General features: G+C 45.5%; 1 pseudogene; it reads right to left on the bottom strand.

Annotated features, from left to right (window-relative positions):
* Positions 1-11856: 11856 nt before the first annotated feature.
* LOC129474430 (small ribosomal subunit protein uS11m-like) lies at positions 11857-12558 on the bottom strand (annotated as a pseudogene).
* Positions 12559-22771: the final 10213 nt, after the last annotated feature.

The raw sequence follows: 22771 nt of genomic DNA, 5'->3' as shown, positions 1-22771 counted from the left end.
GCACCTGTGCTTTCCCCAGCACAGGTCTCCTGTCTCACTGTCAACTCAGCCATGAGACTAGGCCTACATTCCAGTTTCATATTCAAGTCCTACTGGGCCTGGAGTCCAGTGCTTCCCACTTCCTATCTGCCTGGAGTCCTGACAATGAACTCCACCCTCCAGGTGGCGTCCTACTCTCCCTTCCCTCCTTCTTCAGGAATTAATGTTCTGGACATTATATCACTTCACCACACTGAGGTCTGTGATGCACAAGGTGGAGAACAGCTCATTCAAATCACTCAATAAGGCTCTCAAAGCTCAGGGCACTTTATTTCCTCCCAGTAAATAAAAAGTGGATGGTGGTTTGGGCCAACATGGTAACACGCCACTTTCTGGTATTTCCATTGGAACAGTTTTGTAATACACGGAAAACTGTTCACATGACATTATCTGAGTTTTATGATCATCCTATGAGATATATAGGATATAGGACAGTTATCAATATTCTCCTTTTACAGGTGGGGAAACTGAGGGTTGAGATCACATGACTTATAAATGGTGGATTTGGGAACTGAACTCAGCTCTCCTGATTCCAAACCCTGTCTTTCTTGGAGTGAGAGAAGAATGCGAACTCCTGGCAGACAGTCCATAGTCCCAAACACTCATTTTTTCCCCTTCAAACCCAGCTGCTGAGATGGCATGGTGAGAGAGGGGACACATTAGAGCACTGTTACCTCTGAATCAAACAGGTCTTAAAAGAAAGTACCACTGTGAGCCGGGCGTGGCGGCAGGAGTCCCAGCTACTCGAGAGGCTGAGGCAGGAGAATGGAGTGAACCTGGGAGGCGGAGCTTGCAGTGAGCCGAGATCGCGCCACTGCACTCCAGCCTGGGTGACAGAGCGAGACTCTGTCTCAAAAAAAACAAAAACAAAAACCTACCACTGTTGACGAAAATGTATCACAACAAATGAACAACATGGCTGATGCTGCTACAAGTGTAAGAGGAGATAAAAGAGAGTCCTTCTGCGGGAGGAGCTTATGCTGCAGCTGGGGAGGGGAACAGCGGCTCATTGGAAAGAGCCATGTAACTAGCTCAGGAGTATGTGGGTCTTCACCCCAGTTGCAGGTTGGTATCGTGCATTAGGGGAGGAGAGGGAAGGGTGAACTTGTCAGGGATGTTTCCTGGTGGAGCTGAGGCTTCAGAAGACTTTGGGGACATGTGTATGACAACTTCCATTTCACATAAAATTTTACACACTAAAGAAATGATTTGGAAAAACAATCAAATCTCTTTTCTATTTTATGACTGACAGCATCGTTCCCCTTTCCTCTGCCATTTTCTGGACTTTGCTTTCATATGCTTTAATTGGGCATTTTTGCTGTATCTATCTAAATTCATGTTCAGACATAGTACTTTTTCAGCTTTCCCCCACCCCCATTCCAACCACCAAAAGAAACCATCATCCATAAATATTTGGGTCATTTTATGAAGTTAGCAGCAAGGTCTGGAGCATGAGGAACCCTCAGACCCGCAGATTTTGGATGGGAAATTATAGTGCTCCAGAGAGGTTAGGCTGACTGGGTGGGGCCAACCCACATCCTATTCCTCCTGGTCTCTAAGTGACACCCCTGCACGCAGGCCCAGGGTGCTGTTCTCTACCTGGCCATGGCACTCTGGCCGCTGACTTCGTCCTTGGCTGTCACTTTATTATCACAGTTACAGACCTCAAAAGATTCAACAGCACATAATTAAAAGCATACTCTATCAATAGGAATGTTGCAATTTAGCAAGATTTTAGCCTTCTGCTTTCAGACATTTCTCCAACATGTATTTGAACCAGGAATAATTCGCCTTCACCTTTGTAGTTGAATAATTCAACTACAAAAATATTCTTGTACTCTCTCGTCTTGAGATGGAGTGTGGGAGGCCTCTGGGGCAAACTTGGCCAAGCTTGGACTCACCTGTTTGAAAATGCCTGGACTTCCTCCTTTCCCTGGAACTGGGCTGCTCCCTTGGAGATGTCAGAAGGGGGAGCCACAGGACCGGTCCCCAGCTCAGTCCCGCAGCTGCAGTCAGCTCAGACCTTTCTTCCCTCTCCCCACCCTCTCCACGTCCTGTTCTTTTCCCTACAAATGACTCTCAGTGCAGCAGGCCTGCCTACAGTAGGCAGTTATTATGTGGCAGACATGATTACAGGCATGGATACTTTCCCTGATAACCCCTCAGAGCCTCCTGGCCACCCCTTGTCGCCCACAGCCCTCCAGCTAGGACAGCTGGATGCTCTCCAGACTCAGATCTCTGATGCACACGTGAAGCTTGGAGAGGGCCCAGGGAGAGGGAGCAGAGAGGCATGGTTGCTGTGTGTTTATAGGGAGATTGTAAGACTTTCTCTCACCCCCAAAAGAGCTCCCCTTGGAGGACATTTCTGTGTGCCATTGTCTCATCTGATTTTCAGGTCGTGTTTACAACATTGTTTGTGTATTTGTTCATCTGTTTTCACACAACTAAAGTTGCTCAGTTGTTGTGCTGGAAAGAAGGGCTTCCCTGCCCAAAATATACCAGCAAGACCATCATGCAACCGGAGCAGGCTGTGCCACAGACCCTGGCATGCAGAAGTGTTGTGTAAACACAGAAGGGATCTGGGCGAATGCATGTCTTCATTTATAACAAAAAAAAGAAAGCAGTGTGCCAGACAGTGAGGCACTGACGCTTCACAGGCAGGCTCTGAGAGTTCCTTCCTCCCTGCCTGAAGTTCCTTCTCAACCCAAGTAGCCACCTTGTCCTCGTGTTCGTAGTTCCCCTCTCAATCCAAGCACTATCCTTGGCCTGGGGAAGTCATCATCACCACCAGCAAGGGTCAGCACTGCAGGGTGACAATCCTGTGCCCTCCAAAGGCAGCTCCCTTAGACCAGGCTGACAGAGGCACTGCATTTTCCAACAGTCTAACGAAGAGAAGGACTTCTTCCCTTCCAGCCTCGGGGGGATCCAAGACTCAGAGTCATGGAGTGCACAGCACCTGCCCTGTGTGTCCCAGGCCCAGTCTCTAGGGAGAGGGCTGGGAACTTTATCAGATTATCAAATTAAAGCAGTGACAAACATAAAATGAGGAAGCACTATGGAAAGGGAGGGGTAGGGGAAGAGGGCGAGGTAGGAAAGGAGATGGGGAGAGGCAGGGAAAGGAGGAAGGGAAGCAGAAAGGGAGAGGAAGAAGAAGAAAAGGAGGAAGAAGAAAGAGAATAGGAAGAAGGAATCGCTTCTATACATGCAGGAAAACCACTGCCAGGGTTTGGCATATTTTGTAAGTTGGTTAAAAAGATAACCTCAAACTTCCTCTACCCACACTGGTAGCTTGTGCCAGCATGTGGGCTCCCCATAAACAAGGAGGGTGCTCTCTGGGGAGCTTCTTGAATGGGAGGTTGGAGTGGGAGCTTCTGTTTAATGACTTGGTGCCTTTGGAACATTCTCTGATCTTTGTGGAGGTTCATGGTCATCCCACCCCAGTAAGCTGCACAGAGAGCAGAAAGGGAGTTTAGTTCATGTTTCCACAAAAGAAAATCGAGGAGAAACAGATGCATGGTTTAGTTTGGGTGACTGATGGTGGATAAGTTTTGCAGCGGGCGGCCACTCCGGGCACTGGGCACTGGGCAGGTTGGTGGGCTCTAGTCAAGGAACAGGGCAGTGGATTCTGTGCAGATTCCCAGGCGAGGTGCTGGTGCCCTGCAGTGTGGCCTGTTTGCCCATAAGCTCTGCCAGGCAGGGACATGGTATTTATCTGGTATCCCTTTTTCGTTTAAATGTCCCAAACAATTTTCAAATCATTAGTCTCTAACCATCCAGAAATACTGTAGCATTTCACACCAGAATGTACATTTATAATGTTTTTTGACAGGGTCTTACTCTGTCACCCAGGCTGGAGTGCAATGGCACGACATTGGCTCACTGTGATCTCCACCTCCTGGGTTCAAGTGATTCTCCCACCTCAGCCTCCCAAGTAGCTGGGACTACAGGCACGTGCTACCATGCCCAACTCATTTTTTTAAAAAATTTTTTGGTAGAGACAAGGTTTCACCATGTTGGCCAGGCTGGTCTCGAACTCCTGACCTCAAGTGATCTGCCTGCCTCGGCCTCCCAAAGTGCTGGGACTACATGCATGAGCAGCTGTGCCCAGCCTATAATTGTTTACAATGTAAATTACCTTGACTGTTTGAGCCCCTGCTCCCTCGGGGGTGACATTCTTTGATACGTGGCAGCTGACAGATACACTCAACCACCTCCCCAGAGCTAGAGGAAGGAATGGCACAGGGTGGAAAAGCCCTCCTCCTCCTTCAGGGCTGGGCCCTCTCCCTGCTGTCCCCTGCTCTCCCCTGCAGGTTTGTCCTCTCTCCTCCACACTGCTGCTGTCTGTAGATCACCTGGCCAGAGTCACCTGGCTTTCTTCCTTCTTTCCAGATAGGCCACTGTCTTTTGATACAGGTGTCCCAATCACCTGTGTGCCTTGCCAGGGACCCGAGCTTGCCATTTTCTTTTTTTTTTTTTTTTTTTTTTTTTTTGAGACGGAGCCTCGCTCTTTCACCCAGGCTGGAGTGCAGCGGCGCGATCTCGGCTCACTGCAGGCTCCGCCTCCCGGGGTTCACGCCATTCTCCTGCCTCAGCCTCCCGCGTAGCTGGGACTACAGGCGCCTGCCACCTCGCCCGGCTAATTTTTTGTGTTTTTAGTAGAGACGGGGTTTCACCGTGTTAGCCAGGATGGTAAAAGTTGATGTGTAGATCCAAGGGATTATGTAGAACCATTGCACAATCAGCTTCAGAAAATAGCTCAGATTTACAGAAAGGGATCAGTAAGCCAAACATCTTCTTGTAGAAGCTATTGATAGCTTTGTTTTTTCTATTTTGTACATATATAGTCATCCATTGGTATATGTTGGGGATTGGCCAGGACACCCACATATACTCAAATCTGCACACCTCGAGTCCCACAGTCAGTCCTGCTGTGTTATATGAAAAATTGACCCTCCATATGTAAGTGGGTTTCATATCCCTCGAATACTGTATTTTCAGTCCTGGTTTGGTTGAAAAAAAATCCGCATGTAAGTGTAACTTTGTAGTTTAAAGCTGTGTTATTCAAGGGTCAATGTATATGTATATACTTTTCTCCTAATTGAAGAAAAGTTTATTTTTAGTGGCTACGTTTCTATTTTGTGATGTGATATCATTTTAGTATTGCTTGCCACTTCTTTGAACATTATTAAATTGATTTAAAATATTTTCTTAATTTGCTTAACTAAGAAGTTGGAATTTAAAAAATTTTATTAGGAGTGCCTTGTGTGCCTTTTGTAACATCTAGTTTGTCACGAAGCCAATTAGCTGTGTTATAGTCGAATGCCAGCAAAAGCAATGCCAAGCTGTAAAAGGAGATCAGAAGCACATTTTGTGACCCATTTCTTGGTAGGTGGCATTGCTTGGTTGAAATTATACATCAGTGTTATTACACATAGCCAAGCGGGTTGTTAGAATGGATTATCTTATTGTTTTTTTATCTAAGAATTTTATCTCCTGACATAGATGGATGCAGGGATGGGTAGCCTGGGAGATGGAACCTCCTGGGAGATGGGTAGCCTGGGAGATGGAACCAACCTGGCGGTCCAGGTGTTGAAGGGTCGAGATAGACCCAGGATGGCCAATGACAGGAAACCCATCTGGCTGTTTAAATACAGTGCTAGGCAACTAGCAGTCACCCAGGCAACCGATGGGGCTGGGGAAGTCCAGCAAGAGGTGACAGCGGGTCCTGATGACAGGACTGACTTGCCCTCAGACGCAGGCCGTGGAAGCAGGCACTATTCAGAGACCCACGCAGGTGGCCGGCCTTGGGGATGTCTGTCAGCTGCAGGGATGGGACACCAGGCCTTGGGGACGTCTGTCAGCTGCAGGGATGGGACACCAGGCCTTGGGAAGAGCAAGAGCAAGACGGCATTCCAGGACCAGGGCAACTGGAGCCCGTGAATGTTGTCAAGAAGGAGGTGGGCACTGGGGAAGGAGATGCAGGAGCGAGTAGGTGGGCCAGGAGGCCAGGTGCGGCAGGATTCCAAGAGCAAGCAGAACCCGGGGCAGCTGAAGGGTCAAGAACTGTGGTGCTGTGAAGTTTTTCTCAGGACTTCTTAGGTTCCTCTCTCAGGAAGGCCTACCGAAGGGTCCTACGTGTGAGAACAGCAGACCATGGAAGTGGGAACGGGACAGGATATTTTCAAGTTGGGAGTCCCTGGTTAGAAGTTGTTGGATTGGAAACTGTGGAGGGTTTTTCTTGGAAGGGATTGTTATTCCACAGTCTGTGTGTGTGCCGGGGGTGTATGTGCAAGTGAGAGTGTGTGTACGGGCATGTGACTATACACAGGCCAGTGTGCAGGGTTGTGAGTGTGTAGAGTTGTGTGTCCATATGTGAGTGTGTATGGAGTTGTGAGTGTGTGCTAGTGTGTGAGTGTGTGCAGGCATGTGATTGTACATATACATGTGAAATACTGGCTGGGACGTCCCTCTTAAGTGGCCAGAAGATGGAACGCTGCTACCCCAGTAATAACCTTGTGTGCGAGGTCTAAGGGCGGGCTGTGTTTATAAGGCAGGGATTGGAGTCCCACTTTCATTTTCTCAGAAGGTGCCCTCCTGTGTTTAATTTCCACCTATCAGATGGGCAGACTGATAAGTGAGCTTTGACACAATAACTCCCCTCGCCCTGAACAGAGAGCGCCAGAAAAGGAAGCCAGAAGAGGCTTCAGGTTGCTTTTACCCTGCTGGGGCCTCTGCCTGGGCTTCTGTAACACTAGGAGATTGAGGGTCTCCGTTCTTCAGAAAATGTGGCCTGGACTGGGGAGAGAAATAGGATCATGGCTGTCAGAGAGACAGGGCTGAAGCAAAGTCAGAACTTTGAGTGACCTCAGACTCAAGATTGTCCCTTCTGTGGCCTTGCAAGCAGTGAAGGCCGCAGAGAAGACCACAGGCACTCACTCTCCTTCTGTTCGGGTTTCTCCTGCTGGGGCCCATGCAGCAGGGGGGCAACAGCCTTCAACAGTCCGGGTGACTTTGGAACAAACAGCTGGGCCGAACGTGGAAGTCAGCGGGTCTTTCCCAATGAATGGAGCCCTCAGTGTCTCTGTTGCAGAACTGTTCTCCTTTTGTCTCTCACTCTTTGGCTCTCTGTTATATAAACATCTGGAGGGCTGAGTATCATTTTAGCCATAGTAAATAGCTTAAAGGAAGAATACATCTTATATTCCCCCACAAAGAAGCAAAATGGTGTGTGGGCCGCACTAACATAGGAACTGGAAAAATATCTGTGTGGAGTGGATCTGAAGAAGAGTCGCTCTTGGTCTGTGAATCGCTTTTCTCTTCCTCTTCCAAACATCTGTGAAGCAATGAAATAATATGTGTGAAGTCTCAAGATTCCCTTCCGGATCAATCTAAGAGTATTTTTTTTTTTACATCAGTGGCCATAAAGAAACAGGTTAAAGCATCAGATGGGATTGAAATTGCTTCCATATCATTTTTCAGACCCTGTTTTTTTCCCAATGCATTAAGCAGCCTGCCAACTACCAAGTGACTCATTTCCATGTTTGGAATACTTTCTGTGGTGGTTATATGTTTGTGTACTTGCGGGGGTTAGGGTATCTGGGAAAAAGTTAAAAAGAAAAACAAAAGAACAACCAACACTTTTAGCTGATCAGCATTCTGTCCTTAAAGCAAAATAAGGGTTGCAATTCTTTTGAACAACTTTGTCTATCTACAGCCTCACGACTCAAAATGTGGTGCAAGGACTGGCGTCACCCACACCACGTCGCCCATGACCTTATTAGAAAGGCAGAGACTGGGGCACTCCCCCTCCACCCCCGAATCTGAACCTCATTTTGACAAGACCCCCCAAGGGATTCCTGCACGTGGAAGTTTGGGAAGCCCAAGTCTAAAGGCCCTGTCTGGATGGGTGGGCTCATTGTCACCGACTGACTTTGCTTAACACTCACAGACTGGCTTGAGTCTTTACAGCTTGACATTCCTCCTATAGGAAGAATATTCTGGACCATCTCTTTACTTATAACCATTTAGTATTTAATTCAGTCATTTTGCACAGTTTCTTGTGTGAAAGTATCAGGAAAAATGGATGCTTTCTTAACATATCCTCACTTTGACTGCTGTCAATCCACAAGTATTTACTTATCCATTGAGACAGGGTCTTGCTCTGCTGCCCAAGCTGGGGTGCAGTGGCAACATCATAGCTCACTGCATCCTTGAACTTCTGGGCTCAAGTGATCCTCCTGCTTCAGCCTCATGAGTGGCTGGGACCACCATGCTAGATAATTTTTTTTAATTTTTAGTAGATGTAATGCTAATTTTAATTATTAAATAATAAAAATAATGTATTTTTTTAATTTTTAGGGTCTCACAATGTTGCTGAGGCTGGTCTCAAACTTCTGAGCTCAAGTGATCCTACTGCCTCGGCCTCTTGAAGTGCTAGGATTACAGGCGTGAACCACCATGCCCAGCTCACAAGTTGTTGGGGACAGAGCAATAACCAAGAAAAAGTTCCATTTTCAGGGAATGTAAATGCCAGAAGATGGAAACAGTTGAACACTCAGGCAAGCAAGATTTAACAAGCCCTCAGATAATGCCATGAAGAAAACAAAATAAAGCTTTGTGATAGCCTTTGGATTCAAGAAATCAGAAACAAGACACACTATATGTGGAAGAGTTGCAGTTGTTGACTACGGAGATTTTTCACAGCTGTCCACAGAGCTACCTGGCAGATGGATTAAGAGCAACCAGGCCCAGAGGCAAGGAATGGACTAAGAGATATCTGAATTTTCATCTTGTCTTAAGAGTTTTAAAATTAATAGAAATCCTAGTTGAGATTTGCATTGCAAGAAGACTCAGGGAGAAAGAGAGAGACAAGGAGGGAATAAAAACTCATTTCCTTGGGTTGGATCTAAATGTCCATCAACCTTCAGGTAGATGAGGGATGGGTGGAGAGGGAGGGGAAGCCAAGACGATTTACTCACAAGAGTGTTTTCTACATCAGTGCTAGTTCTTCAAAGTGGGTTCTTCACATTCCAGGCCCAGGTGGCTCCTTCCAGATATGAAATGGTAGAAGAATTGTGGAGAAAGGGTGGCTGTGAAGTCAAGCGCCATATTTAAAATATGATTCTATTGAATCCCAGCTAACTGTCCTCCAGTTGGTGCAAGAATTCCTAGAAATCAGTGTTCGCAGCAGCAGCAGAAGGAGAGATTTTTTTTTTTCTGGACCACTTATAAGAAATCAATGGAAATAATAAACATATGTCCTAATGTATTTCCTATGTTGGGAAATAAGATTTTCTGCTCTGGGAATATCTGTTCTGAATGATCATTTCTGGTTCATCTTTTTTTAAACCAAAGGCTTGAATGAAAGTGAAACAAAAGCAAGTATTTATTTGAAATAAAAGCAGGAAAATGTCTACAAGAACATTTTGAATAAGAACTTCCTAAAATAAGGACAATAATCCTTACGTGAAGGTGATCAATATTGCCTCCCCCAACTCTGACCTTCCTGTTGGCTCTGAGCATGGCCGTCTTCAATTCTTCTTCTTTATGAGCTTGGAAAACTACTTGTTCTTATCCTTGGCCTTTGTCACTTAGCTTCTTGGATGGGGAAAAATAAGGAAAACGTGTCTTTTCAATTTCTGAGTAAGATCGTTTTGTTTTATTTATTATTATTATTTTATGTATTTATTGTAGAGACAAGGTCTCACTCTGTCACTCAGGCTGGAGTGCAGTGGTGTGATCATGGCTGACTGCAGCCTCAGACTCCTGAGCTCAAGCGATCCCCCTGCCTCCAACTTGAGTCTGGATAATTTTTAATTTTTTTTTTTTGTAGAGACAGGGTCTTGCTATGTTGCCCAGACTAGTCTTGAACTCCTGGTCTCAAGCAATTGTCTGCCTTGGCCTCCCAAAGTGTTGGGATTACATGCATGAACCACTGTGCCCAGCCAAGGCCCAGGTCATTTTAGTTCAGTGTGGAAGGGCACTGTGCTAGTCCATTCTCACGTTGCTATAAAGAACTACCTAAGACTAGGTAATTTATAAAGAAAAGAGGTTTAATTGGCTCATGGTTCTGTAGGCTATACAGGAAGTATGACTGGGGAGGCCTCAGGAAACTTAAAACCATGGTAGAAGGTGAAGAGGAAGGAGGTAAGCCCTACATGGCCAGAGAAGGAGGAAGAGTGTGAAGGGAGAGGTGCTACACACTTCTGAACAATCAGATCTTGTGAGAACTCACTCACTATCATAAGAACAGCAAAGGGGAAATCTGCCCCCATGATCCAATCACCTCCCACTACCTCCTCCAACATTGGGGATTACAATTTGACATGAGATTTGAGTAGGGACACAAATCCAAACCATATCATTCTGCCCCTGGCTCCTCCTAAATTTCATGTCCTTCTCACACTGCAAACCAATCATGGCTTCCCAACAGTCCCCCAAGTCTTAACTCATTTTAGCATTAACTCCAAAGTCCACAGTCCAAAGTCTCATATGACACAAGGCAATTCTCTTCTGCCTATTAGTCAGTAAAATAAAAAACAAGTTAGTTACTTCCAAGATACAATGAAGGTACAGGCACTGGGTAAATACATCCATTCCAAAAGGGAGAAATCAGCCAAAACAAAGGGGCTACAGGACACATGCAAGTCTGAAACTCATCAGGGCAGTCATTAAATCTTAAAGCTCCAAAATAATCTCCTTTGACTCCATGTCTCACATCCAGGCACAAGGATGAAAGGCATGGGCTCCCATGGCCTTGGACATCTCTGCCTCTGTGGCTCTGCAGGGTATAGCCGCCTCAGATGGTTTCTCAGGCTGGCACTGAGGGTCTGTGGCTTTTCCAGGCACATGTTGCAAGCTGTCAGTATATCTACCATTCTGGAGTCTGGAGAATGATGAATCTCTTTTCACAGCTCCACTAGGCAGTGCCCCAGTGGGAACTCTGTGTGGGAGCTCCAACCCCATATTTATCCTTTGCACTGCCCTAGTAGACTCCATGAGGGCTCTGCCCCTACAGCAGAATTCTGCCTGGACATCAGGCATTTTCATACATCCTCTGAAATCTAGGTGGAGGCTCCCAAACCTCAACTCTTGCTCTCTGCATACCCACAGGCTTAACATCAGATGAAAGCCACACAGGCTTATGGCTTGCACCCTCTGGAGCAGTGGCCTGAGACATATCTAGGACGCTTTTAGCCACAGCTGGAACTGGAGCAGCTGCAATGCAGGGAGCAGTGTCCTGAGGTTGCACAGGGCAGCAGGGCCCTGGGCCCTGCCCACAAAACTATTCTTCCTTCCTAGGTTTCTGGACCTGTGATGGAAGGGGCTGCCATGAAGGTGTCTGAAACACCTTCAAGGCATTTTTTCCATTGTCTTGGCTATTAACTATTGGCTTCTCTTTACTTATGTAAATTTCTGCAGCCAGTTTGAATTCCTTCCCAGAAAATGGGTTTTTCTTTTCTATCACATGGCCAGCCTACAAATTTTTCAAACTTTTACACTCTGCTTTCTATTTATTTATTTACAACAGATGGTACCGACATTATTTTATTTTCTCAGAGCAGAGGTTGGGCCTAGGCCACAGCTGCCCCTATAGCTCCCCTCTTGTCTAAGGATGCAAAGTTCACTTCTGGGGCACATCCACCTCAAGCTGGAGGTGCAAGCAAAGGACACTATGTAAGGAGGCAAAACTCTCCCATACTGTCTGAAGGATCTCCAACAAGCCATATTCTGGAAAGAGCTCTGATAGTGAGCTTTCCACAAGGTCCAACTGGAGCTGAGACTTGAGGTTAGGTTCAAGTGTAAGCTTCCCTTCCCTTACAGTCTTGGAGCCTTTTTGGGGCAGGAGCCATTGTGTGGGATGGGGGTGGTGTTCTGATTGAGATCATTTCCAGCCCCCTCATGGTCAGTCCCTGGATGGCAGACAGGTGTCCTGGCCCCTGACCTTTTACCACAACTCAGATGTGGGTAACACCCTTTCCTGTAGCTTTTGTCACGGCTGCTATGCCTGCTGTCTGTGCATCAATGCCTGTGCCCTTCTTGGCATTCAGAAATTCCTCTGTGCCACAGGAAGTATGGGCAAGGGGCTGATTAGTGGCAGAGATTACCTGGATCTGTGTGTTGTTGTAGGATGCTTTAATGTGTGCAATTGGGATCTCCTCAAATTTCTTTCCTGCCCACCTCAGACAGCTTTTTTCTTTTGGAATGGGAGGGTAAATGCTAAAGCTGGTGTGGCTGGGAGCTACCATCTTCTCTTCAGTGTTCTGCTTGGCCTCAATGTCTTGGAGCTTCTGGGTGCCTGTGTGGATGGTCTGCACCAGCATCCTGGCCATGACCCTGTCAGGAGGAAAAGCTCAGTGAGGGCCACAGCCTAACAGTCCCTGGGGCCTGGGTGGCTCATGCGACACAGGCAGTCCTGGAGGTGGTAGTGAGCTCAAGGGGACAATCATTGTTACCCGGTGGTCAAGGGTAAAGTCCAGGACCACAGAAGTGAAAACCCACATTTCTTACAACCTGCATGACTCAAATTGACCCCCCTCTGCTTTCCTTTTAAATTAAGTTCCAGTTTCAAATCATTTCTTTGCTCACACATATAAACATATGTTGTTAGAAGCAGTCAGGTCACAACTTGAATGCTTTGCTGCTTAGAAATTTCTTCTGTCAGATACCTTAAATCATCTCTTTTTTATTTGTTTATTTTTATTCTTTTTTAAAAAAATTAATAGGGATGGAGTCTCACTGTGTTGCCCAGGCTGGTCTCGAACTCCTGGGCTCAAGTGATCCTCCCACCTCAGCTTCCCCAAATGCTGGGATTACAGATATGAGCCACTGTGCCCAGCCCTAATTCATCTCTCTCAAGTTCAAAGTTCCACAGATCTCTAGGGCAGGGGCACAATGCCTCCAACCTCTTTGCCAAAGCATAGCGAAGGTGACCTTTACTCCGGTTCCCAATAAATTCCTCATCTCCTTCTGAGACCACCCCAGCCTGGATTTCATCGTCCATATCACTGTCAGCATTTTGATCACAACAATTTAACAAGTCTCTAGGAAGTTCTAAACTTTCCCTCATCTTCCTGTCTTCTTCTGAGCCCTCTAAACGGTTACAACCTCTGCCCATTACCCAGTTCCAAAGTCGCTTCCACATTTTTAGGTATCTTTATAGCAATGCCCCACTTCTTAATACCAATTTTCTGTATTAGTCCATCTCACATTGCTGTAAAGAACTACCTTAGACTAGGTAATTTATAAAGAAAAGAGGTTTAATTGGCTCATGGTTCTGCAGGCTGTACAGGATGCATGGCTGTGGAGGCCTCAGGAAACTTACGATCATGGCAGAAGGTGAAGAGGAAGGAGGAACATCGTACATGGCTGGAGCAGGAGGAAGAAGGTGAGAGGTGGAGGTGCTACATACCTTTAAACAACCAGATCTCATGAAAACTCACTATCATGAGAACAGCAAGGGGAAATCCACCCCCATGATCTAATCACCTCCCAGCAGGCCCCTCCTCCAACACTGGGGATTACAGTTGACATGAGATTTGCGCAGGGACACAGATCCAAACCATATCAGGCACTCTTGGCTTTGGATATTGACCTGCCTTTGTGTGGATGGTGTTACGACCTGGAGGTATGTCCTTTTGTTTTCTCTTGGGATGAAAGGAAGGTGCTCAAATCAGAAAGTCATCTATAGTCTATTATTCCTCTTAGCAAACAATTATGAAGACAGTAAGTGCCTCCTAACACGGTACAGAAGGAGCGCAAGGGGTAAAATGTGACTCTTTAGGTTGGAGTCACCTGACCTTGAAAGTGACTCCCCTCTAAGAAGAGAAGCTGGTGCACAGAGCATCACAGGCGATTGAGGAGTCCAGGAGAAGTCAAGGAAAGCATTCTGTGCTGGACATCAGGCAGTTGCATGGAGCAATGGGCACTTTGGCCAGAACTTAAAGAACCTTCTGGCCATGAGGCATCTAGAAATGTTCAACCATAAGTGCTTGCAGTGACAGCGTGGTGTTGACCCTCTTGGAGGAGGGAGGACTGGCAGAGGGAAGGGCTTGGCAATGGGAAGTAATGGGATTAGTGTGGAGTACGGGGATAAGAAAGATAGGTGTGGCCAGAATGCTGTGGGTCTTGAGTGACTGCGAAGAGACTGAGTCGACAATGAGGAGCTGTTGAAAGTGTTGACTGGGGGCCTGACTGAATCATAGAGGAATCGTGCTAAGTTAATCTGGTGGTTTTGTGCAGATAGGTTGCGAGGAAGAAGGACTGAATTTAGAAAGAGGAGGTGGATGTGAGTGAGATCTGGAGGAATTTTCCACAGGACTGATGGATGACAGAGGCAAGAGACAAGTCAAATGTAATTTCCAGCCTTCTTACCAGGAGATGGTAATGTCACTTACTGAAATCAGACAGTTGCGGTGGCACATGTGTTTGGAAGGTGAAGGTAGTGAGAGTGTTTTGACATGTTGAGCTTGATGTTCTAAAATAATATTTTCAATGTTATAAACCATTTAATATATGTATAAATATAAATATTTATATGAAAATGTATACATACATATATTTACACATATAAAACATTTATGTTTAGAAATTATTATTGCTGTTATTTTACAGGGGTACTTAGTAGAAAGAATAGCAATATGACACTTAAGAGTATGAAAACTGTCCTTCAAATTGTTCATTTTTTGTTTCTCTTTCTGTTTTTCTCTTAATTAATGTGGTTAAATTGATGCAAGAGATTAGAGCCTCGTGGTCATCTGAAGTTTTCTCTTGGTGCAGTTAAGAGTTTCCTTTGGTGACCAACCACACTCAATGATTCATATTTGTTTGGAATATTATTGAAGTTGGAAGCAAGGGGTTGTGCCTCTGGGCCATGCAGGAGGTGCCACTGAGGCTGTCATTTTTGCCAAAGAAAAGAAGGCAAAGCTCCAGCAGGCCCTAGTCCCAGTGATTCACTTAGAGAAGCTCTAGGAGGAGCGAGATGGTATTTTCTAGTCTCTGCACTGGTGACATTTGGAGCAAGCCAGTTGGAGAAAACCAGGTACCCTTCTTTCTATTGTCTCTGATTATGTCACAGGGAAATCTTACAGGGATCCACTTGAATGTGCTTTTAATGGATTGGGCTTGAAACCCACTCCTCCTTTGCACTCCTTTGCACATGCGGTGGGAATGGAAAACTCTCTTGGGAATCTGAACAAGTTTAAGGTGAAGTAATGATGTACATTTAACGCTTACAAAGTGACTAATGGCTTAAATGACTTATTGCTGCTGCCATAATATATTTGACGTGAACCCAAAGATCACATCAAAGTTGATGTGACCTTTAAATAACAAAAGATCTCTTAGAAAATACATTTAAAAGGCCGTCATCTCTCAAAAACATAGGATCTATAAAGAGGGTTAGATACATTTAAACCACCTTTTGAAGTTGTAAGCATTTTTTATGTTCTTAGCATTGGAGTAAAGAATACAATCAGATGAGACAGTTTCTCAATGACTTAAAGTAGGCCTTTGTGGTAAGATCCTATGGTTCTTGGTTAAAACCCTTAAAACTTGGTTAAAACCCTTAAAACTCACTCATTGAATCTTTTTTGTTCATTCTTTGAACTTCCCTTCTATGTTCTATTGCCTATTCTCTTCTATGTTCTACTTCTCCTTCTGTGTTCTATTACCAGAAACATATCTGTTGTTTGCTAATTTTATACGCCTACTCCTAAAACCTTAGCAAGTGATAATGAGAAAAAAAACATATTTCTTTGAGCTTTATCCCTGGGCAGGGAACTTTCTGGAACTCTGGTCCTCCCAACATTTCTCAACACCTGAGCTGGAGACATCTCAGCTCTGCTCACCAACAAGTTCTCCCAGTTAAAGCATGGTGACTGTCATCTTCTGGCCCCACTTGGACATGTCTGTGATTGATTATTTTGCTGCTGATGCAGCAGTGTGAGTACGGAGGCTGGCTACTGTCACCAAGGAGCTCGTTCCTGTTAGCCCTAAAAGGACTGGTGTTCCTCTTTATTGGCACTGCCTCTCACTGCTGCTGAAACTCTCCATGCTGCCACCCAAGTCATTCACATATTGACTTAGCAAATAGTCGGAACCATGGATAATCCATTGTATACCAGCCTCTGCACTAGGCACCATGGATACAACAACTGGCTCCTGCTCTGTCCTTATAGAGCTTAAAATTCAATGTTGGATGCACACACACAATTCACAATGCAAACAAAGGAGGCTCTTCAGATCTAAGGTTGATTGGAAGGATAGATGAGAGGTCCCACTGGCCTGGCAAGCTAAGCCGAGGATTTTAGTTCTTTTTCAACAAGCAACAGAAAATATTTGAAAAGTTTTGTTGTTGTTGTTGTTTGTTTGTTTTTTTTGAGATGAAGTCTTGCTCTGTTGCCCAGGCTGGAGTGAGTGGCACAATCTCAGCTCACTGCAACCTCCACCTCCCAGATTCAAGCAATTCTCCTGCCTCAGCCTCCCGAGTAGCTGGGATTACAGGCACACACCACCAAACCCAGCTACTTTTTGTATTTTTAGTAGAGATTGGGTTTCACCATGTTGGCCAAGCTAATCTCAAACTCCTGACCTCAAGTGATTCGCCCACCTTGGCCTCCCAAAATGCTGGGATTACAGGCATGAGCCACCGTGTCCAGCCCTGAAAAGTTTTAATCCAAAGGGCAAGCTGGATCAGTTTGGGATTTGGGAGAATACTCTTACTCTGGGTGGAAGAGTGGATTGTAAGAAAGGCAAATGGAAATGAGAAGAAGTTCTGGGAGGCTGCTGTGAGGGTATAGGAGAGACAGTGTAGCATGGACTGGGTCTGGCCGTGGCAGAGATGGAGAAGAGCACCACATCCCGCCAGTGCACAGGGCACTGCTGCTTCAGGGCAGCCTGTGCTGGCCAAGAACCACAGCCATGTTTGCTCTGCACCAATCCAAGGAGATTCTCTCTCTTTTCCTATTGTGACAGTCTGAGATCTTTGTCCCAAAGGAGTGTTGACTTACACTATCCATTCTAATGCGTGCCTGGGAGATCAGCCCCATCACTCGTCAATCGTGTCTAGGGATGTTGCAATCCAGAGATGAACACAGCTTAGGCTTCAGCTGGCTACCTACAGGGGGATGGTAATGCCTAGGGGATTGGCTGGTTGTCAGAGAATGGAAAATAAGCTATGTTTTGGAGGCACAAGAAAATTTCAGAATCACCATTTGGTAACATTTCCATTATGTAACAGTGGACAGTTAAACAGATACATTTCAGCACACTGTAAGCCGGGTGGGTGGCCCAGGTTTCTATGAAGAAACAGTTGTTGGGTTGGAAGTGTCTGGTAGTGAGGTGGGGGCCTTGAAGCCACATGTATATTTCACTTCTTAGAAGGCTGAGAAAATGTCAGTTGTTTGTATTTTTAAAAATGGAGGACCTGATGGAAATGGGACAACGGGACAAAATCGCGCGCGGGCGCGCGCACACACACACACACACGCACCCCTTCCTCATGCCCAAGCGTCCTGCCTGGAGCATCCGTTTCCTACAATAAAGGTTAAGACAGTGCTGTTGACAGGTGCTTCAAAAGCATAGGGAACTAACTTCCTGGGACAGTCATGAGAAAGGCAAGACATTGCTAAAAATATGTACTCTTGCCCATTTGGGCGAGGGTCTAAGCTCCTGAAAGCTTAGACAGTAGAAGACAAGTTAGTCATCATCATTCTTTTCTGCTGATTTCAACCGAAGTAAGTACCCGTTTCCTCTGGGATCTAGCCCCTCAACAGCTGTTACCAAAAACTAAGCCAGCAGGGGGCGCACAAGCACAGCAATGCTTGCAATTCTGCCATTGGCCATGATTCTCTCCTGCCTCTGCAAGATACAAATTAGGAAGGGAATGACTGTGGCGTTAGGCTGTACATGGACTTAAAAAGGCAGTAGAATCCTAAAAAGCAATACGAATTCTTTTCACTGTTGGAATGGAAGGCAATTTATACAGCATCTCTTAATTGCATTACATAGCATCTCTTAATTGAAATCAACTAAAAGCTTCCTTAACTATTATTTTTAAAATTTAGTAGGGCATTTAAAAAAAGAACGTTATTATAGCTCTCAGCCATAACAACTCAAATAGCACATATTTGGGAGAAATGATAAAGAAAAAACTGGAAATACTGGATTCCTTTCTGAAAGCTCAAAAAGACGATGAAAGGGATGAAGGCAGAAATGACACTTAAGCAATAAACACATTCAAGTAAACATCAGTTTCTGAACACACTCCATTTCCATTGGCATCTGAGCATAGATCTTAATTCAAGAGGTTTAACCTGCTTCAGAGAAAATGAATAAAAGAGAATGTAGCACAATGCTTGAAGATCTTCACATTTATAGACTGGTGAACTCTCTCGCCCACACACTGTAATTTGGGTGGCGTTCCTTCAAAACTATTAAGGCATCTTCATCGGAGCTGGGGTAATTCTAAGCAACACTAATGGCGTGCTCGATGTTACTGTAAGTGAGAAAAATGATAGCAAACTTGTATGAGCAGGTGCATCTAATAACAGAGGCATAGAAGCATAATACAGCAAGAAAGAAATGTTCAAATGCAGAAAACAAGAGCTCACAGAATCACTATGAGTGTGTTAGTGTGTATTACGGAGTGAATGATGTGTGTGTCTGACCACTTTGTCCACATCTCTATCTCTGGTGCACCCAACTTCTTTGAAAAATCAGAGTCAAAACCAGTGAGAGGAAGCCCTCATGTGTTTTTGGTCTCCATTTCCAGAAAACCTCAAGACATTTTTATTGGAGGAATAAAGAAAAAGTCCTTGAATTACAGAGCACTCAATGGGTCTAGGAGAATAAGTCTCTAATACCCACTCACATTCAAGGGAAATGACACATTTATCCATTTCAGGCTCAATTCTTTTAGACTGAAGAAAATCTAAAACAAATAGATATGGCTTACAGCATTGCCCATCTAATTAGTTTTCTTCCCACACCAAAGGTGGTCGATGTTATGTGTTTTCTCCATATCCCGTGAGAGAAAGCTCTGGAGAACTTAGCTCACTACCTCTAGAGAGAATTCTTGAAGAGGAGGGAAGAGATGGAGTTGGCAAAATTTGGGCAAATATTCTTAGTCTTTGGCATAGAAATATATTGAGAAGGAGTGAAAAGAAGCATAAAAAAAAAAGACGCCATCTTTTGGCATCTAGTCCTAAGAATTTTAAGATTGTACTTTTTTTTTTTTTTTCAGATGAAGTCTCACTCTGCAGCCCAGGCTGGAGTACAGTGGTGCGACCTCCACTCACTGCAAACTCTGCCTTCCAGATTGAAGTGATTCTCCTGCCTCAGCCTCCTGAGTAGCTGGGATTACAGGTGTGCATCACCACGCCAGGCTAATTTTTGTATTTTTAGTAGAGAGGGGGTTTCGCCATGTTGGCCAGACTGGTCTCAAACTCCTAGCCTCAAGTGGTCCATCCGCCTTGTCCTCCTGAAGTGCTGGGATTACAGGTGTGAGCCACCATGCCTGGCCAGATTGTACCTTTAAATGACTCAATAGAAATGAGTTTCAGTAAGACATCATTCTGTGTGGGAAGCCGCTTGCCTAGTTCTCTCAGAACTCCAGAACCCTGGCTGTAATAACTGGGCAAGGTTCATTCAGCCCTGGTGGCCACACACAGTCCCTTTGTGTTAGGTTTGTGAATCTGAAATCTTTAGAAGATAACAAAAGAACTTGTAAATGATTGAACCCACAACCAGAGAGAGAGAGAGACCTGTACACGTTTTTCCATGCAGAAAATAAACTGGAAATCTAACCCACAAAAATATTTTCGAAACCACGTTATTAAGGTATGATTGACTTGTATAAAGTTGTATGTAATTAATGTGTACAACTTGATGAGTTTGGGGAGAAGTAGAAACCAGTGAAATCATCACTACCATCAAGGCCATAGACATCCATCCCTTCCCAAAGTTTCTTCCCATCCCCTTTATTATTATTATTATCAGTGTGTTTGTGGTAAGAACACTTTAAAAGATTTGACATAGACTAGCAGTTCCTCCTCAGAAAGGAGTTGATGGGATTTCAGAGGTGGCGTGGCTTGGAGTTGCTCTTCTCTTGATGTCCCCTGAGGTCCTGCACTGTTCTCGGTCCTCCTGCCAGTGCTCCCAGCCCTTTATGGACAACTGGCTTTCTGCGCCGTTTGAAATGCTAGGCATGGCTGTCCCACACTGTGCTTGCTTTCTCGTGCCTTCTAACCTGGGCGCTGAGCATTCCTCTGTGTTCACTGGCTGGCTCCGTAGCGTTTCCTGCCACACCTCCACAGAGGGATGGGCATTTCAAATTCCACAAAGGGGAAAAGAGCATCTTCCTGATCAGAGTTTAAGCTTAAAATGGGTTTCTTCCTCCTGAAGCCACAACATTTCCTAACAACATTAAAATTCCCCTCTGTTCAGCCCCCTACTGGACCAGCTCGGGGCTGGAGTGAGGAAGGCATTCCTGTTGGTGATGTCATGCCCACTGTTGTATTGGCCAGCACTTCCCCAAAGCTGGCCTAAGTACTAGCGTCTGGTTACCCTAGCACCGAGAGCTTTGGGGCATCTGCCTCTGCCCATTCTCACCTATCCCGTCTAGGAGGGGCCTGACATTTTCATGTAAGGAGCTCCCAGGGCATCCCACACACTGGGAGGCTCAGGAAGCCACAGGTGAGTGCTATGCCTGTGTCCTCTAGGGAGGTAAGTCAGTGGCCTGCAGAGCTCCGGGAAATCTTTCTGCCTGGAGAGTAGAGGCCCACCAGTGAGGATTCCTGTGGAGTGCTTAGCTAGCTTGGTTCTAGTTAGATAACGTAGAAGACGTGGAAACAAAATGTGGCGTTGGAACAAAAGCCTTTAATTGTGGGCCCCAGGAGTCTCTCTGGGATGTTTGGCCACTTTTCTGCTGAAATTGTGTTTTTATTGGTGGAGGATGCATTTTTAAAGTATAGAGGCGTAGCAAGATAAGGAATAGAAATGCCCCCATCTGTGGAAGCAGAGAGAGGGCAGGAAGAAGTCATTTTGTCACTCATGCAGCAGGTAAATGCCACCCCAAGATTTACCCTGGCAAACTCCTGACTCCACGTGTGACTTCGGTGTCTGAGACATGAGCCTCTACTCTGCTGTGGCTATTGAAAGTTAATTAAACTTAAAGAAAATGACAAATTCCATTTCTCAGTCCCACTAGCCACATTTAAGGGCTCAGAGCCACATGTTACTAGTGACTACCGCATTGGACAGCACAGATAAAGGCCATCTCCATCCGTGTAGGAAGTGCCCCTGCAGGGCACTGGCATAGAGTTACCCCTAGTGGGAGATATGAGGCCTGTCAAGCCAGGTAACCATCACTGGGGTGAATTTATTCCTCCGGTGTTGCTGGAGCTTATTGAATAGAGTGTCAGGATAGAATTGCTCGCTGGCTTAAGCTGAATTCCATAGACCTCCATAAAGAAACAAAAAACCTGTTCAGAGGAGAAAGCATAGTTGGAATAGCTCAGTGCTGGCTTGAGCTGTTCTGAGATTTTTCAGTTGTTAACTTCATAACTCTCTGAAACTCTAGCCAATACTTCTTACACGGTCAGAGAAATGTGAGACTCTCCGAATCTTTATTTTGTTCTTTTTCCTCTGGAACAGTGGTTGGAGGTCTCAAGTATTGATATCTGCTTCAGTGTCTGGAAAGCTTCTTGAAAGATGCTTGCTCTTCAGCAGAGGAAGACGGAATGTTTACCTTCTTCCTACCATCTTCTGATGACTGGGGGAAGAAGACGACTTGAGACTGGCCTCCAGAATTAGGGCGTTTTTATGGGGAGAGAGTTGGAAGCTTGGGGTAGGGAAAAAGGAATAAGGAAATCCAAATGAGGTTGCTCTAGGGTTGCTATTAAATCCTCTATCAAAGAAAGGCCTGGGTACTGAGGTGAGTTTTGCATTATTTCCTGAAGGTGGGGATGTTGGACTTGGATGGGCTCTGTGGCTCATGCACAGGAGAGGCCCAGCCTTTGGTAAGTTCAATTTTTGAGGAAAGATAGCAGGATCCTGTGTTGCTGGCTGGATTGTGAGACAGCGTGGGTAGCACTTAAAAAAATCATTCAAATTCTTAGAAAGAAAAAGCTGGACTCCAAAGTGACCACATGGGCATCACTCTGAGGAGAGGAGATGTGGAGAAACTACTTGGCAAAATATATTTTATAAAAAGGGCTTGCACCTCCTGACATGTTGCATTAGAAAGCCATGAGTGATTTACGGCCAGAACTTCCTTTGGCTTCGGTTGAAATGACCTAGCTATCCCAACTTGCCTATGGACTCTGGTTTAGCCTGCCAATTAATCAGCACCTGTTCAGTGGTCGTTACAACACGCCTGTGTCTACAAGACAGAAGCAATATTCCTTAGCTCAGCGTGTTTCTCAATCTGTAGTTTCTAATATCCTGAATTCCGTTTTGTTTTTTGAGTCAGGGTCTCACTCTGTCGCCCAGGTGGGAGTGCAGTGGCGTGATCATAGCTCATTGCAGTCTCCAACTCCTGGGATCAAGGGATCCTCCCACTTCAGCATCCCAAGGAGCTGGGACTATAGGCACATGCCACTACACTCGGCTAATTTTTTTTTTTTTTTTTTTTTTTTTTGAGACAGAGACTCGCTCTGTCTCCCAGGCTGGAGTGCAGTGACATGATCTCTGCTCACTGCAAGCTCCGCCCCCCCAGGTTCATGCCATTCTG

The sequence above is a fragment of the Symphalangus syndactylus genome, chromosome 24 (genome assembly GCF_028878055.3).
Source record: "Symphalangus syndactylus isolate Jambi chromosome 24, NHGRI_mSymSyn1-v2.1_pri, whole genome shotgun sequence".
NCBI classification, from domain to species: Eukaryota; Metazoa; Chordata; class Mammalia; order Primates; family Hylobatidae; genus Symphalangus; species Symphalangus syndactylus.
The sequence above is the reverse complement of the archived record's forward strand: the minus strand, read 5'-3'. Positions and strand labels throughout refer to the sequence as shown.